This window comes from Lineus longissimus, chromosome 13 (assembly GCF_910592395.1).
Source record: "Lineus longissimus chromosome 13, tnLinLong1.2, whole genome shotgun sequence".
Taxonomy (NCBI): domain Eukaryota; kingdom Metazoa; phylum Nemertea; class Pilidiophora; order Heteronemertea; family Lineidae; genus Lineus; species Lineus longissimus.
The window spans coordinates 15,577,887-15,594,172 of NC_088320.1; the positions used below are offsets into that span (position 1 = coordinate 15,577,887).

A 16,286-nucleotide genomic window follows, 5' to 3' on the forward strand; every position below is an offset into this window, starting at 1 on the left:
CCCTTCTTGGTTTATGCACTTATTTATACCCTTAAAGAAGCAAATGCTTTCAACACATATAATCTGTGCCTCTTATGATTCAGCGATATCTAGAAATCATCACTTGCGTGTTTCCAGGGAATGTGAAGATTTTTTCATATTTTTGCATTTTTCTCCAAATATAGGGTTTAAAATGTGCCTTAGCCTGATTATACTTCTAAGCTCTTCAATTGGTACTCGCATTTTAGTCTGGTGGTCCGCCATCTTGGATTCAGTAAGTGAACCAATTGGTCCAGTCCCTGTTGACAACATTATAGCAATCATTTCTCACAGTGAGCCATTATCGCCGAAGGGCTTGTTTTGCTTTATAGTGTCACCAGGAAAGAAAAGCATGCGACCTAACGCCGATCTATTTGTATAAAGTGATAATTGAAAGGTATATAGTAGGAAATATCAATAAAATAATCATTCCATGTCGTCTTTTGAGGGCATTTTTGATTGTAAAAAATATATGTGTACGTCACCGGAGTCTCTGCAACGATAATTTTATCACAGCAGTCTCGCGCAAGTAGAAGTTCTTTACCTATTAGTTCTTCACTTATTAGTCTGGCGCAAAGCCAGACGTTTTCCATGACGATTTCACTACGATGTTTGACCAGAAGGAGCAGTGCGCGAGATATGCTAATGAGCAGACTTCCCTCGCTTGAGTTTCGGAAGAATGTTCCATATCGCGCTAAGCTGACCACTGATGACCATGACAGGCGTCCATTGGACTGGTACAGGTTGGAACTGAACATTGAATATGCTGGTGGTGACGCTTTCTGATGAGAAGTTGGTCATAACTGATGCAGTATCCTTGGACTTGTCCACAGCATCGTTCAATCATTGCTCTCTGAGCTGGCTTGATTCTGTACCTACACAAATACTGAGACCAAATGCCTGTTGTGTTGTGCTTTAAGAGAGGCTGGCGCCATGCCTAGTCTCTCTTTAAGCACAGTCAACAGACACCAACCCCCTCAGACTCAGAAACCACAAACGCCCAACTCTTCCTGCTACCTTAATACTTCTGAATTGCCAGGTTACAAAATGATTTTAGACCGAAACTTCTATTTACTTCACAGTATTACTGGCTACAGTAGAAGAGCAGGGCTTGTGATATCTCCCAAAATACCAGACTTATTTCAATGTGGTTTGAACTGGGTTTTCACAAATCTTGTTGTTTATATAAACATTCTAATTTCAGTGAAATGTGTCATTGTCTTCATTATGTAATCGACCATTTTAAAAAGGTCAAAAAAATAACTTTTTTATTTCAGGAAAATTTCCACCAAAAATTACACTAGTGTTGTAGTACAGCAAGAATTAATGCAAGTATCAATTCGTGTCTTGTACCCCCCCTCCTCAAGGGTACGACACCTTATCACCCTATAACGACATCTTAAGGCTCAAGCATCACCCTTTTTTCACCAAGGCTACTTTTTCTTTCGTCAAGACATCACCATCAACAATACATCAGTTGTCACCATCATATAAAGTAACCGGACTAATTTTACTGGGTAAGGCTGTATGTTCGACAAGACATCGACACATTAGCATCCTTATTCTTTCCAGCTTCGCCAAATTTTCACTGAAGGAAATATAAACACTACTCAAGCATCGGCAAAGATTAGTGGTGATAGCTCAACTACCCTTGAGGAGGGGGGTACAAGAAACGAATTGATACTTGCATAAGACTTTCTGGGATGTTTTCATGTTGATATCTTATCAGCTGTGTTCTCACTGAATCCGATCTGAAGTCGTTCTCCGTAAAACGTCCGACGGAAAACGTTTTAGCAAAAACGCACACTAGATTTTAAAAGCGTTCTCAAAGCGTCTTCAAAACGTTTTGAGCGGGTCACACTGAAGTCGTGTTGGTTGTAGATAGGAGTATTTCTATGAACGTTTTGCATCTGCCCCTCTACGTCCTCGTCCCTCCACAGGCCCAGGAGGGCAAGAACTTCAATCCTGGCCCACACATTACCTCTCCCAGCCATTCTAAGCGAAGCAAGCACAAAATAAATGAAATGTCAGACACACGCAGCATCCAGGCTTCAGAACGGAAGTAAAGTAAAAATCACTAATGCGCATGCGTACACCACAGAACCGTTTTAGCTGAAACGGTTTCAAGACGACTTGAAAGCGCATCATGAACCGTTCTCGTTAAAACGGTTTCAAAACGTTTTAAGGACCCTCTAGTGTGGCACCCTAAACCGTTTTAAAGACTTAAAACGTTTTCAAAACGTTTTAAAGGCCCAGTGAGAACACAGCTTAAGATGATGCTCTCAAGCCAAAGTCGCCGCTGCCGGAAGTAACATGATGCAGCTTTACAACACTTCCGGAAAATACGAACAGGTGCATTGGCAAATAATTGAAGGCATAGAGAAGAGTCTATAGGATAGAGAAAAACCAACTGCAGAGAAAGGCTGATCACATCTTGTAACGACTCAACCAACCAGCACCAGTAGCCCACTACACCTCCCACCAGCAGAGACCGGCATGGACGTCAACAGTGACAGACAACAAGTTTCCAGGCTGACCCAGAGGATTGAGGCTTGGTATCCTGTGTCACACGGTGGGTCAACAGTCGACTCCCTATCTACGTTATTAGAGAACTGATCTTGTTGCCAGACTGTCCCACAGGATTGCGGCTTGGTATATATCCTGTGTCTAACGGCGGAACCACAGTCGACTCACTGACCCAGAGGATTGTAGCTTGGTATCCTGAGTCACATGGTGGGACCACAGTCGACACACTATCTGCTCTACAAGAGAACTGCTCTGGTTTCGAGACTGTCCCGTCAGATTGTGGCTTGGTATCCTGTGTCACACGGTGTACATGGGACCACATTCGACACACTATCTGCTTTACAAGAGAACTGCTCTGGTTTCTAAACTGGCACAGAGGATTGTCGCTTTGTATCCTGTGTCAAACGGTGGGACCACAGTCGACTCACTATCTGCTCTACGAGAGAACTGCTCTGGTTGCGAGACTGGCCCGGAGGATGGCGGCTTGGTATCCTGTGTCTAACGGCGGAACCACAGTCGACTCACAACGCAGATCTAGAGGATTCTGGCTTAGTATCCTGCTTCACACGGTGAGTCAACGGACGACTCACTAACTGCTCTATGAGAGAACTGCTGGCCTAGAGGATCGCAGCTTGGTATCCTGTGTCACACGATGGGACGACAGTCGACTCATTATCTGCTCTACAACAGAACTTCTCTGTTTGCGAGACTGGCCCAGAGGATGGCGGCTTAGTATCCTGTGTCACACGATGGGACGACAGTCGACTCACTATCTGCTCTACAACAGAACTTCTCTGTTTGCGAGACTGGCCCAGAGGATGGCGGCTTAGTATCCTGTGTCACACGATGGGACGACAGTCGACTCACTATCTGCTCTACAACAGAACTTCTCTGTTTGCGAGACTGGCCCAGAGGATGGCGGCTTAGTATCCTGTGTCACACGATGGGACGACAGTCGACTCATTATCTGCTCTACAACAGAACTTCTCTGTTTGCGAGACTGGCCCAGAGGATGGCGGCTTAGTATCCTGTGTCACATGGTGGGACGACAGTCGACTCACTATCTGCTCTACAACAGAACTTCTCTGTTTGCGAGACTGGCCCAGAGGATTGTGGCTTGGTATCCTGTGTCACATGGTGGGATCACAGTCGACTCACTATCTGCTCTACAAGATAACTGCTCTGGTTGTCAGACAGTCCCGCAGTATTGCGGCTTGGTACCCTATGTCACACGATGGGACCACAGTCGACACACTATTCACTCTAAGAGGGAACTGCTCAGTGGCACAAAGGATTGCGGCTTGGGATCCTGTGTCACACGGTTGGACCACAGTTTACTCACTATCTGCCCTATAAGAGAACTGCTTTGGTTGCCAGACTGGCCCAGAGGATTGTGGCATGGTATCCTGTGTCACACGGTGGGACCATAGTTTACTCACTATCTGCTCTATAAGAGAACTGCATTGGTTGGGAGACTGTCCCAGAGGATTGTGGGTTGGTATCCAGTGTCACACGGTGGGACCACAGTCGACTCACTGGCCCAGAGGAATTCGGCTTGGTATCCTATGTCACACGGTGGGTCCAAAGTCGACACACTCTCTGCTCAATAAGAGAACTTCTCTGGTTGCGATACTTGCCAAGAGGACCTCCCTCCAGCAGAGATCGGCCTGGACGTCAACAGTGATAGACAAACGTCGCCAGACTGTCCCGCAGGATTACGGCTTGGTATCCTGTGTCACACGGTGGGACCACAGTCGACTCACTATCTGCTCTACAAGATAACTGCTCTGGTTGTCAGACAGTCCCGCAGTATTGCGGCTTGGTACCCTATGTCACACGATGGGACCACAGTCGACACACTAATCGCTCTTCGAGAGAACTGCTCACTGGCCCAAATGATTGTGGCTTGGTATCCCGTGTCACACGGTGAGACCACAGTCGACTCACTATCTGCTCTAGAACTGCTCTAGTTTCGAGACTGGCCCAGAGGATTGTAGCTTGGTATCCTGTGTCACACGGTGCAGTTTTGACCACAGTCGACACACTATCTGCTCTGTAAGAGAACTACTCTAGTTTCGAGACTGGCCCAGAGGATAGTGGCGTGCTTTCCTGTGTCACACGGTGAGTCCACAATTGATTCACTATCTGTTCTACAACAGAACTGCTCCGGTTGCCAGACTGGCCCAGAGGATGGCGGCTTGGTATCGTGTCTAACGGCGGAACCACAGTCGACTCACTGGCCCAGAGGATTGTGGCGTGGTATCCTGTGTCACATGGTGGGACCACAGTCGACACACTATCTGCTCTACAAGAGAATTGCTCTGGTTGACAGAGTGTCCTGCAGGATTCCGGTTTGGAATCCTGTGTCACACGGTGCACGTCGGTCCACAGTCGACACATTATCTGCTCTATAAGAGAACTGCTCTGGTTTCGAGACTGGCCAAGAGGATTGCAGCTTGGTATCCTGTGTCACACGGTGGAACCACAGTCGACTCAAAGGCCCGGAGGATTGTGGCTTGGTATCCTGTGTCACACGGTGAGTCCAAAGTCGACTCACTATCGGCTCTATAAGAGAACTGCTCTGGTTGCGAGACTGGCTCGGAGGATGGCGGCTTAGTGTCCTGTGTCTAACGGCGGAACCACAGTCGACTCACGGGCCGAGAGGATTGTTGCTTGGTATCCTGTGTCACACGGTGAGTCAAGGGTCGACACACTCTATCTGCTCTCTAAGAGATCTGCTCTGGTTGCGAGACTGGCCCGGAGGATGGCGGCTTGGTATCCTGTGTCTAACGGCGGAACCACAGTCGACACACAACCCAGATCTAGAGGATTCTGGCTTAGTATTCTGTTTCACACGGTGAGTCAACGGACGACGCACCAACTGCTCTATGAGAGAACTGCTGGCCTAGAGGATTGCGACTTGATATCCTGTGTCACACGCTGTACCGCACCACCACATTGATGAGTGAATCTTAAATATCAAGAATCGAACTTTTGGCCATGGCACTACACAACCTCATTAAGGAGTAACTATCAAGAATCGAACGTATGACCAACGCAGCCTTTCATCGCTTTCGAGGAAGAAACGACATTTTTTCTCTCATTTCAAGAATGAAACAGATGCCTTTATTTGCTTTTAGGAAGAAGCGAGAGGTTTTCTCCTATTTCTCGAAGAAACGGCTGCCTTTCATTGCTTTCGAGGATAGACGTATGGTGATCCAATGATTCCGAATACATAAAACTAGGTTTTAAAAGCAAATAAAAACAAATCAGTGCGGACTGGTATAACTATTTGTGATTTATTTAGTATTGTGGTAATACATCATATTTTGAACTCTTGTGACGCACTCACGTGGATGAAACGAACACTGTACAATATGGCATTCATCGTTCTGCTTGTTTTCTTGCACGTGCCTCTTCCATCACTTCGAATTTGTTGAATAACGATCGTCGAGCTGCTGCGGCATTGCGTTTTTGCGTGTTGGAGCCACAACTAAATACGCACCCATACAGGGCATCCGAAGGTTGGAGCAACCCGATGGCCATCACCAGCGCAACTATGATATAGGCAGTCTGCAAACAATGAAATACATTGTATTATGCGCCGAGTGTGGTGATTCCTTCAAAAGATATGAATAATATTATGAATTTAGTTACCAAACATGCCAAATAATACTGTCAGTGCATCCTGTGGTTGTAACTGTCATTACAAGAAATCTGACTTAGAGGTCTGGTGCAGAGCCACACACGATGCAGACTGACAAAACATTTACGAAATTGACTGTGGTGTGAGGTGAATTCATAAGACCGCCACGAGATGATTCCTGCAAGTTTCCCTATCTGACATGTGTGGCTACTGAGCGCTAGTCCGATGTTATGAGTAGATGTCTGAACCACATGAGCTGACAGGCAGTAATAAGCGGTAGTCAAACAGTACGCGATGTGTGTGGGTTTCAATGATCCACAGGATGATATAAGGCGCTCGGACATCGGGTATATGGCAGACAGACATTAGAGCTGACATGCAGGCATACCTGAAAACGCCTGTCCAACATGTTTCAAACGTCCTCAGATAGACTACCAGTAGGCCGCAGTGGCGCTACCGTATTCTCCAACAGAGCACTGGATGTGGAGCACAGATATGAGCATCAGTTCATATGTCTTACTATAAATAGCCATTACGACCTTGAGCGATCATTGTTGGAAATCGAATGCCACCTAATCAGACAGTTCCTCAATTCACGCATGGTTTGAATATTAGCAAAGCGGGAAATTGTTTTGCATCTTTATAACTCGAAAAATAGCTACGTGCTCCTATAATCATCACAGGGTGTCATGTTCATCTCCTGATTATGTATCTTATGAATTCACTTTGCCAATATTGTAAAAGGGCAAATTTTTAAAGGCCACTTTGAAACTGAAAATGGTACAGATGGCACAAAAGACGCCATTCTCTCAAGCTTGTACGTGAAATGAAATACTGAAAAATATATTCATTGACAACAACGGCCTCATGGCATAGTTGGTAAGACGGCAAGGATCAAGTGGCGAGAATTCCCAGTTCGAACCCGCTAGAGGAATATTTTTCATTTTTCTTTTCACGAGAGCAGTCAAGTAAGATGGGTGTCTATCATTTTTCAAGTGCAGCTGGTCGTTTGGTGGTCGGGCGTTGGTGTTTTCTAACTTGGCCGTTAGGGTTTTTATGCATGCATGTCAGTTTTAATGCAGTGAGATGTCTGCCAGACGTTCACATATTTGGCCGATTCCTTGCACCTGAAAGGTGCCAAAAAACACTGAATTCAACTGCTCAGGCTGGTCTTACCATGAAAACCCAGAGGAAATAACTAACTGATCCATATATAGAAATCATGATGATATTGTGTGTACCACCACCTGGCTTCACCATGAAAGCCCAGAGGAAAAACGATGCTCTATTACAGAATCTACGACGATGATCATTGTGTTTACCATGTTCCATACAGAGTTTGTAAAGAGATTTCTAAACTAAGATTTCATAAATACTGGATTTTTAGAGAAGTGTTTGCCTATGTAGTTACCTTCATGGTGTAGATATGTCTCAGATTGCAGTTACGACAGATAGTAGAATTGTGAGTGGACCTGAAAAAAACGAATTTCATGATTAAGATTGGGCTTGGCAAATTTTAAAGACGACTCACGCTACACCACCGTTAGAAGATCGATGTAGTTATTTGGTATATAGGGGCATTCCCATGCTGCCTGCTGCTCTCTCATATCCCACACTCTACACTGAGTTGACGTTTCCATCACCAAATTCCTATGAACTTGAAATATAAATAATCCGATAACACCACAGTGCAGCGATCGTCTCTAGGGATGAATGCATTATTGTCAATGCGTTGCTCCTTCAACTATCTCGGACCCGGAGTCTTTTTAGCCAATCCCGTTTTAAGCATTTACACAATAACTCTGTGTATACACTCCAAAAATTAAATAGTAAATCATTTACCATTTGAAGTTGTTAACGATACGTTTACCAATAAGTAGTTAACATAACTATTTTCATAGTTAGAGTAACTACTTGAAATCCAAACAGCATGAATACTTTTTTACCATTTCAAGTAGTAAAATCAGCCAACCAATCAGAATCACTGATTTTGTGAATTAACCACTTGAAGTAGTAAGCTTCGACCAATCAGAATGCGCCCTCAGACAGCAGATGTCCAGCGTCGATCGCCGCCATTTTCAACCCGCTTCAAAAGCCAAACTTCGTTTTCGCTGATCTTTGAAATGGACGTTGAGGAAACGTTGGCCTCATGGGGGATGGGAGAACTAGTTAAAGTGTTCAAGGGTAAGATATAGCTTTTGTAGATATTCTTTTTTTCATGTTTCCGATAGCACAAAAGACATTTTTTTGACAATTTTGCATAGGCCTAAGGCAAAAAAGAAAACGCGCACCATTCGAAACCTGTTTTTAGTTCTCTTTTTCCTTCAGTTCTCACAACGCATGCACAGAACATTTTTATCACCAGTTCGATAGGCATGTAGGCTACTCTATTAATGAAGAATGCACTAAACTGGAAAAACAAGAAGTTTGTAGGCGATGTGATAAGTTAAAGACAACTTAAAAAGGCCCGCGAAAGTGCGCGCCCATCAGCGCTCTTGTGATAATCCGATGCGCGCCATGAAGAAAAGTGTCGCACGAAATTTTATGTGAACATTATTGAAAATTTGTTCCGAAGTATTAGTAGAGCATTCGCGCATTACATACATTTAATGAGATACTCGTTAGTTTGATTATTTCCGCCGAAAAAGTTGACGCAAGTGTGAAGTATTTCCGAGAGGGTGCACTCGGATCGAGTTAAAAATCGATGGAGGAAGTCGCCGGAACTGTTGACGTTTTATACTGATCTAAAATGCGATCGATTTCGACCTTATTCTGCCAAATGTTCCTTTTCCAAATACTTGCGAGCAGAAATTGTTGTCTCATTATATAGCAGAGTGTCAAATTCATGCATCTTGCGTGAAATGTCTTGCTGAAAAATGCTTCGGACACAGACGCTTCATTCAGAACAGATGATGTTAATTCATTCATGATTTGCATGCACTGACCCACCACCAACAGTGTATAGGCTACAATACATGTACATATGTACATGTAGGGCCCTACATGCAATGTAGGGCCATAGCCCTGTTAGTGATGAAGCCTGGCCACCATAGGCCTAAAGGCTTTGAAATGTCCACATTGGATTCAGTCGAAATCCACTGCCGAGACCAGAAGGCCTACTGGTCTGACTGGTCACTCGTCGTGAGACTGTTCATTCAATCTGGACGTTTTGATCTGGCATTCTGGATGGGTCATTGTCTGAATTGTCTGCAGTCTTATTGATAGTTGTAAGTTTTGCAGTGCAGTTTGCCTGAGACATATGATCATCCAGGACCACCAGGTCCAGTCAGTGTTCAGTAGTGTAGCTTATTCAATTCTATGTATTTGGAAAGAGAAGTTCGTTCTGTGGATGCTTTCTTGGATCCTTCCTGTCCTCTACTAAATGTCTTTATGATTATCTACCAACTCTGTATTTTTAACTGGTTATTATCGAATGAAATGGCCGGGTCGAAATTGAGTACTCTTAGATTACATTGAATAACAGTACCTGGTACATCATCGAATTGATATATCGGATCTCAGTAGGGTCTCCGCTTGATCCTCTCCTTTTGACAGGGTTCCGGGTATGGATACCTAGCAGCAACACAATGCTTGCCTGCATTAACAAGAGTGGTAGGCCTAGATAGATGGAAATTCTATAATGCATAGGGTTAGGGTTAGGGTTAATTCTATAATGGGGGGGGGGGGGGTCATAATTGGTAGTATTATATAATGATAGTATTGAAAAGTTTCACAACAGGGTGTACCAAGATTAAGTGCTGGTTTTTCAACCATAGGCTATCGATAGTGTGCAGCAGTGGTTGATGAATGATTGTGGTTGATGAATCTTTTTGTTCCAAAATTTGTTTTATTGATTCTAAATTGGCTGCTAGTGCTACAATAAAATTTGCACAGGATGTTGAAAATACTCCAAAATCCGCAAACCATTCCATTACATGTAGGCCGCTGAGAAGGGGTGGTGCTTTTGGACTACAACGTTTTTTGTGTCCATTTTGTGGGAGTTGAGGTTTTTTTTCTTTTTCTTGTAGAATTGAATCCTGATCAAAGTCAAACCAAGAATATGGAAGCATGTCAGTATTGACTGGCTGGCCTGTTGTCATTAATTACTGGTACTTAGTATACGTAATACCACCAGATTAAGCTTAAAGTATGGCAACCTTCATTTTTGCATGATTTTCATTTCTTTTAGGACTATATCTATTTTCAGATGAAGGCATTGATGAGGAGGCATTTTGTATGTTGGACGATGGAACAATAAAGGAGCTGATTCCAAAAATTGGTACCAGAACAGAATGAAGTTTACAAGGAAGTACCGCAATCTACTAGTCCCTGCTTTAACTGTCGACGCAATGTACCAGTATACACCATAGGCACGTAATTATAAGAGTTCAATAACTCCCCCGCCCCTCGACTGAAAAACACACCCTCAATGACAGCACATATAAAACTGTACGAGTGTTGACACTGTTGTCAGTTGGGCTGGAGCCTTTATCGTCATTTTCCTGTCGACGTCCAGGAATAAGGTAGGTGTTACAAAATATTCCAATGCAATAACTATTTCTGAATTGTATATGGTGCATTGCCACTTGCGATGTCGCAAAGCAAAAGCTTTTGCTGGTCTCGGTTTGGGTGCATAGAAGCATGATAGAGCAAAGGCGTGAACGTGCGTTCTCGCAATCGTCTTCAGTGGTAAACTACCATATAAGGGTGTAGGTAAAGGTCGGTCCCCGCCGAACGCGAGTTTGCTTGAATCGCAGAACAAACTCGTTTGTCTGGGTGTATTGGCGAGCGGTGGGGTGTAAAATAGCAAAGTCGCATGAATTGCGTGCGTTATTGCAATCGTAATAACATGTGGTGGAAATATCAATGAATGCAAATGCCTCTGGGCTTGGTCATTCTACGCCCCCTGCAAAAAAACGAACGAAATAAAGCTCTTGCGCGGATTACGACAAAGCATGGAACGCTTTTTCATTTCACGCCATACTGCACTGCCCTGAAACAAATCCAAAATCTCAATACGTAAAAATTAACACATGTATACTAGACCAGTTTGCTTCCATCGCCGCAGCAAACATGAGATCTTAAGCAGTATGTGGTGTGTTTACGAGCGATCAACGAATATAGAGTCAAATGAAGAATTCCGCAAAGCTGAAGAACTTCGAGTGCGCGAACATGAAACTCTATAGTCCTCCCAAAGGATGGATGGTGTTTCGAGCTATTCTCGAAGGTTTGGTTAAACCAGCGATCATACCTCAACCATTCTCCAAAACAGACATACCTTCTGCGTCAAATATCATTCACCGATGTCAGGAGGCAATAACTGAGGATTAAGATTATTTTGATATATATAGGGCCCCGGTATATATGTAGGTAGCATTAGGAAGGTCGCAATCAGTGACCTCTCCAAAGGTAACGGGTATAAACTCAAATGGAGGTGGTTAAATGCTGATTTTGTGCCTAACATAATCGCATTCTTGACTGTTTGCGCCACAATCACGGCATTGTGGATGTGATGATTTTTAAACCAATTCGGCAATGTAAACCGATTTTGAAGTGGGCGGCCAACCACACCACGACGTACACGTTTGTTAACTTTTTAAGAGAAATGGATTTATGGCGACAACTTGGTCAGGGAGAACCACCCTCCTTCGTGGTTACCCTCTGCTGATGTCAATGAGATAATATTTGGCAGAATTCACTTACCTTTTGTAAAATGCTACTGCACTACGCTTGGAGTCCAACGACTGAAATGGTTGTTGGTTCGGGCAAGGTTTAATATTTGTAGCCAGGTCTAGTAGGGCTTATTCTGGATGTGCGTCGAGTTATTGAGCACAAAGCTCTCATGAATGCTTGGAAATTCTGCTTCGTCACTGCACTGTCTGCAAAATTCCATTGACACTCGACTTCAACTTCAACCTGTTACTCCTACTCACTTGTTATTTTTCAAGTGGTTAGGATAGGTATGCATCTAGATGACAGGGCCCGGTGTGCAAGGGATAGTAGTCCTAGGGCTGATAGTCCGTGTAACAATAGCCCGCATTGCTAAATGTTTTGGTTAGGGTTAGCGGTACAATAGATCATGCTGCTTAATTGGTCAAATACAATGCTACCGGACTATGACTCCAGGGGGACTATATCCGCTGTCACACCGGATTTGAGAAGCCAGGATTTGTATTCTGGATGAATTGGCATGGATTTAGGACTAGAATTCCTCACATGCATTTGTGATGGACTCTATGATTTAGAATAGCATAATGCACGCCTCTGGAATTTTATCCTTAATCTCGTTAAGGATCCTAGGGTTCATTTCGTCAACCGGGATTCTTGTCTGGTTTATTCAAGTTCGTAAGTCTTGCTTACTTCCTCTACCTTGAAAACTATATCATTAATTTCCCCCAGGTTGTGCGGTTTGGACATTGGCATGTTGGACAATTCTTCCTTCGTGAAAACACGATTATGCGTTTTTGATCTCTTAGGTCCAGAGGAGATTCACCAAATTAATAACAGGAATGAGTGATCTAACATACTCAGTGAAAGGCTAGAGTCACTAGATCTCTTCAGCCTCAGACATAGGAGAGAGGTGATTTGATAAGCTTGTTCCAAATATTACATGAAACGGATTTGGCGAACTATCTGTGTGGCGGCGACGCATTACTCTCCGTATATAGGATCATGAATTTAAAGACAGACGACGTATCTGTACTCTGATATTTCCTTTAATTAATCATGCATTGCGTGAAAGATATTGTAAAACATCAGCAGCTTCAGGGTAGGGTTCATATCATTCAGCGGTTTCACAACGCAGCTAGACTCCCTGACCGGGGCAATCCATTGCGTCATTATAATTTGGTCTCCTTATGGACTGCCACAAAAAGCGGGAATTCGTGCAACTGGACGATTAGCCAATGGACATTGCTTTAACGAAACTGTAAGTGCATTTTCTGTCACCGAATCAGAATATTCGACGTATACCGCTCTGGCATTAATAGCGTAGCTGATATTTATACACTTCTTTCCCATACTGCATATCTCCCATGGTTTAGATGGTACACGCACGCACAGCGCTGTATCGTTAGTTGACCTACAATGTACCTGTGAATAAACATCAAACAACACGATTCATGGAGTATGAAGATGACAAATCGCTGTTGGCTCTAACACGTGAACAGGGTATCAATCTCTTTGTTCCAAAAACATTAACATATAAGGACAAAAGGTTTCAAAATCAATAAGAAAATATGAAGCGGACGGAAGAAAGAACAGATGACAAGGACCTAATAAATATGTCCATAACATCTCTGAAACAAGGCCTATTACTTCATGACTTTGCCAGAACAACCACAGATGTTACACCGGTATTGGTGTTGGTAGACATATGCCGAATCCCAGAAATAATAAATCCCAATCCATTTAATAGACTGTTTTTAGTCATAGGCCCAAGACATGCATCATACAACATTTGTGATATACATGTACTAGTTGTTTACACAAGAACGCAATACTACAGATTGGTTCAACAGAAATACCAGAGGACACACAAACAATCACCAAGATGCACATAATTTACAACAGAGAATATTAGGAAACCAGAAAATACCTTACAGGAAACATGAAAACACAAGAGAAACAAATCTGAATCTTTTAATTTTGGTTATGAACACTTCACTTTCTAAACAGTATAGAAAACAGGCATTCAAAGTACAAAATACAAACACAGGCTGCAAAACATGCAGAATGAACAGTCATGAAATGTACTGCAGATTACAGCACAGCAGAGTTAGTCAGTTTGTTGTTATTTTAACCATATTAACCCGTTGAATCACTATCATGAGGATTTTACAGGTCCAGTTTCACAGGGTCGCGTACGGTGCGTCCTTTGCGAGTAACAATCGGCGGAGTATCAGCAACACGCGATGTCCCACTAGAGACCAGAGCTTCTGGCACAATGCCAACAGGCGCATTCAGCGGATCAACGGACACATCTGAATCGAGCGGCACATCCAATGAAACAGAAGAATTAGATTCCTTAGTCGAAGCAGGTTCACTGACAGGGGGCCTCACTATTATCATCAACACTACATAACTCCAAACTATGGAGTCTCTGGACAGCTCTCTGAAGGACAACCTTGGCTGTTCTGAGAGTAATACTCCTAACCACACCGTCAGGACCAGGGTGCAACTGGATCACAACAGCGAGAGGCCATTGAAACCTTTTAAAATTATCCTCCCTTACAAGTACCACAGAACCTACCTTCAACTCACCGTTCTCTTTGAATTTGCTCACAATGTGAGGAAGACTACCAAGGTATTCTTGGGTCCACATCTCCCAGAACCGTTGAAGTCTCACTTCCTGTAGCATCTTCCTCACAGTCAGCTTTTAAGCCGTTACCTGGATGTCTTCAAAGGGCACATCACCATCTTCAGGCTGAAAATGACATCTCCTGCCATCCAATGAGAAAATGAGAGAATGAGAGAATGAGAGGGTCAGTAGTGTCTACTGTGTCTCCAGTTAAAGTCAGAGGCCTGGAGTTGACACATCTTGGGTAACCTGACCAGCTTAGCCAAATCACCTCTCTTGCTTTCTCCGCAGCTGCTGATGCCATCCTCCTCCGTTGAGGCAAGGCACTTCGACACATTTAACACAGCCTCCGAAGCTGCATGCACGAGTTTTGGATACCATATCCAGCACTTTACCTGAAATGTTGATTTCAGTTTGGAGAGCCCCCTCTTCCGTGATGTGCATCTCCACCTCTTCTTGAGCCCGACGATAAGAACTCGGTCGCAGGTCAGGCTCGTCCAGCCCTGATTGGATTATCGCTTCGTCTATGCCAGTATCCTCTGACATATGTTCAATGAGGGGCAATTCAAGATTTTTCACAGCTCGGGTTAGCCAACCCTGGGCGTAGCTGCGCCTCTTCAACGCTGTCTGCAGCTCAGCAGACATGCTTCATGTACTATAAACTACACTACAGTCACATGAACATGGCGATGTACACACGAATGTACACTGCTGTGTTTGGTTGTCGGAACACAACACGCCGATCAGCCGACGGATAAAGTTAACTTTACCAGTTCTCTACCAAACAGTTCAATTCGAAGCCTCCGCACCGTACGGAATTACACTTCCCGGGTTTCGGCTCCATTAAATGTCGGGGATCTTTCCCGCATATAGGGTCAAACCCTTCCTTTTGTCGATAAACAGAACGAAACACCTGATTCTACAAATCAACACGGCGCACTCCTCACACACGTGGGTTTATTCTCATTACCATACAAACACAAGAACATTTCTAGCGACGCACATTTACATACAGGGTGTGACAAAGACAGTCCGCCACATTAGTAAAGAACCAGTTGAAGACGATGTCGTTTTACCTTGTTCTCGGCCGATCTTGAATACACATGGCTGCTATTTCTTCTACTGTAAATCTGATGACCTTCATCACTGCTACTGAGCTTGCACAACTCTATCGACGAATCAAACTCAAACGTCTGGCATGGTGTTTTTTCATGACAAACGGAGGAACACGCAAGCAAAGATAGTGTTTGGCAATTTCCCAGGTTTGGTCGTTGGATAGACAACTCAATATAAGCTCTTTGAAACGATGATGACATCCATAACGCCAGTAAGGATTTCTGCTTTCCGACATGCATTAACAAAAAAGCCAACTCGTACCAGAACATTGTAGTCATTTTACCGTGAAACTGAACGAAGCTTTGAACAAGGGCAATCACGGGCACGAGCCTGCGCAGATGCCAATTGTTTTTCGATCGCCAGTGATCTGAGTCATATTTGACTTCCCGGTCGGCTGTAAGTTCTCGTTAAGTCCTCGTGAATGCTTTAATAATGCTGTTGTATTGTAGACGCACATATTGACCACTTATGGAAAATGAACCTTTACCACCTGGCTCATTTCTCCAGTTGCCTTTTAGACTCGATCAAATAGAACTTGGATAAGAATTGACCTGGATATATTTTCCAATTTAATCGCAATAAAATCTAGTTTTATCACCGTCCAAAGACGGTATGAAATCAGACATTTGAACCATTGCCTGGTTTGATTGATTATGTTTAATGGCATCGAACAATCATGTG

At 43.7% G+C, this 16,286-nt stretch overlaps 1 long non-coding RNA gene across 1 annotated transcript; it reads right to left on the reverse strand.

Moving 5' to 3' along the window:
* Positions 1–5,821: 5,821 nt before the first annotated feature.
* Positions 5,822–11,993, reverse strand: LOC135498440 (uncharacterized). Its single transcript, XR_010449051.1, has 3 exons — positions 11,894–11,993; positions 7,602–7,662; positions 5,822–6,117 (listed from the first exon to the last, which is right to left on the reverse strand). It is a non-coding gene; the product is annotated as an uncharacterized LOC135498440 (long non-coding RNA).
* Between the last annotated feature and the right edge of the window lie 4,293 nt (positions 11,994–16,286).